Source organism: Lygodium microphyllum, chromosome 23 (assembly GCF_053477565.2).
Source record: "Lygodium microphyllum isolate KBCC chromosome 23, Lygodium_microphyllum_v1.1.10, whole genome shotgun sequence".
Lineage (NCBI taxonomy): Eukaryota > Viridiplantae > Streptophyta > Polypodiopsida > Schizaeales > Lygodiaceae > Lygodium > Lygodium microphyllum.
Window position 1 is genome coordinate 22561807 of NC_141157.1, and position 3014 is coordinate 22564820.

At 44.1% G+C, this 3014-nt stretch overlaps 1 pseudogene; it reads left to right on the forward strand.

Moving 5' to 3' along the window:
• The first annotated feature begins 1845 nt into the window (after positions 1-1845).
• Positions 1846-2359, forward strand: LOC148015965 (uncharacterized; annotated as a pseudogene).
• The last annotated feature ends 655 nt before the right edge of the window (positions 2360-3014 follow it).

Consider the following 3014-nt stretch of genomic DNA (forward strand, 5'->3'; position numbering starts at 1 on the left):
CTCACATACACAGGTGGAAAAAGGAGATACACATTGTGAATGTCACATTAGAAGAAGAGAGGATGAGATAAGTAAGGTGACTAAACATATGGGTAAACGACACACTCAACAAAGAAGGCTCATTGGCCAAGGAGGATGGTAAGACCTTGTGCACATGCCTTAGATACAAAGAGGAAGAAGCATTCTTGTTTACAAAAACTGGGAGAGTTGGAAAGAAACAACACAAGCACACATTCATCTTGAGGTTTCGAGATGAAATGGAGAGGATGGCCTTCATGAGGAAGAAATTCGTACTACACAAACTCCCAGAGGATCCTATCTACCGTGACGATGACCTTACCGAGATGCAGGTGGAACATAGGGGCGCCAACATGCCCAAATTAAACCAAGATAGGAAGGAGGGCAAGAAGGCAATCTATAAAGATGATCGAGTCATCATTGATAGCAACGCATTTGAATAGGGACACACAACCTATGAGACGGACACCTCAAAGATACGGATGACAGTATGGAACTATAACGACTCATTATGGACACACACAAGGATGATGAAGGAGGTGATGGAGAATCATTAGTTGATTTTGATCACAAAGGCACACTAGAGTCCCGAGAGGCGACTGCCCAGAGCACAAGGATGTGTGTGGCAATCCACATACAAGAGCTACACAAGACATCAAGGCACTATTTGAGGATCAAGAGTGGTGGAAATACTAATCAAGCAAGAGCTACCATCATGGCACAAGATCCTAATGTGCAATACATGCGGATCAAAGTGGAGATCTCCCATGGCCAAATGCTATATATTTCCCTCTACTCCTTTTTCCCACAGGGGTCGATACGTGCTATCGAGGAGCCAAAGCATTAGGAGGGAGAGGGGGATGGAGGAGAAGGGTCCCCTTTCATTGACTTGTTAGATGAGATTGTGCGCTATTCCAAATAGGGATGCTATTAGATGAGATGTTATCAAGGAGCCAAAGCATTAGCAAGAAGAGGGGGATGGAGGAGAAGAGTCCCCTCTCACAAACTTATCAAATGAGAGTGTACATTATTACAAATAGGGAGAGATTCTCCTAGTATGAGATTTTAAGCCAGGACACACAGTAGACAATGTGACACGTGATTTTGAGGATTTAGGGAGACACCAAGTAATGGATATAGAGGAGGCATGCACATGTAGGATATCCAATGGTTTTGGAGGAGATAGTACTCGCTATGGCCTGTACCTACTAGAGCTAGGGTTGTGACACCATGTCGCCACTTACAATGAGATGAAAAAACAGCCTAGAGAAGATAGTACTCACTACGACCAGTACCTACTAGAGCGAGGGTCATAGCACCATCTCGTCATTTACAATAAGATCAAGAAATGGCATGGATTTGAAGCACTAACCTACTTCCAACCCACCAGTTCCAACACAATGGACTATGTACTAGGCTCCATCAAGACGATTGGACTAGTAAAATCTTTCACCATCCCCTCCGTCCGATTGAAGCAAAGCATACCTACTTATCCCTCACCCTATCCTCCTCACCACACCCACTTATCCCAGCTACCATCCATACTGCACCCACCACTTTCTATTTCAAACGCAAGCTAGCAAACATATATAGCCACCACATATGTGATGGGCTCACACAGTTTGAGCATAACAGATCCACCCGATCGGGCACCATGCCTCAAAATAGATCGTGCAATGATGAATGCAAAGCTATACAGACATCTTCAAATTCAAACAAGATTGGGGATCATTACAAGAGAGAATCATGTAGGCGAATGTTGAGCCTAACTCGTGTAAATGGCGAGCATATGAGGTAGCATAATATAAGAATCTATACCGTTTATTCATGAGCAAAGATGTAGCCACAATATGGCATAGATTGCAGGAGCCTCCTCACCCCACACCCATTAGTGACCCAGAGACATGGCACTCCTATGAAGAGGGGCTACATGATGTACCACAATATTTATAGATTCCCCATCCACCAAAGCCCCGCCCTACCACATCCACCCTCTTCACTCGTGATATGGTGAGGAGAGTGATGGAGTGTCTACAACATGGATGATCGATGGACCACACATACATACAAGGTGAACTTCATTTATGCAATAGACATTTTGGCTCCTCTCCTTGCTTTTATGTTCAATAGGGCTCTAGCAAAGGGCTTCCCAAATGAGTGGACCATGCATACCATCATGCCCATCCACAAATTTGGAGACCCACTAGATCCAAGTAGCTATAGAACCATCATGGTAGGCCACACATTGGCAAAGATATATGGAGCAATGATAGAGTCAGAGCTCAGTGCACACATAAAGAGAGGGATATTGAGAGCAATAGAACAAGCTGGTTTCCGATGATTCTCCACACTCGACCATATTTTCACCTTAATGAGCATGATTGAGCATGCAAAAATGAGAAAGAAGAGACTTTATTGCTACTTTGTGGATTTTTGGAAAGCCTTTAATACATTCCAATGAGAGACTATTACAAAGGGTGTAGACACTGGGGATCCCATCAAACATGATTTGGGGCATCTATACACTGTATGAGAGGGTGGTAGGCCAAGTGAAATGCCCACAATGACTTTTAGACAGTGTGTCTAGGACCATTGGAGTGAGCAAGGATGTCCCCTCCCCCCCACACTATTTGGTCTCTCTACATCAACAAGATAGAAAATCACATCACACAAGGAAGCGGCAATGGGGTGGAGATAGCAGGTATACTTGTCTCCATTATGCTTTATGTTGACAATGTTGTTCTAGTCTCTGAATCACAAGAGGGTCTACAAGAACATCTCCACTCCCTTCATGACTTTTGTACACAGCGCGGATTAACATTTAATCTTGGGAAAACCAAGATCTTAATCTTCCACACATTAGCCCCAATGAGGAGATTAATCTTCACTCTAGGAACCGGACAGGTGGAGGTTGTGGACTCATATGTCTACTTAGGGATCACTTTCACTACATCCGCTGGAAGATTCACCATGGCATAGGCAACTAGAGACCCGAC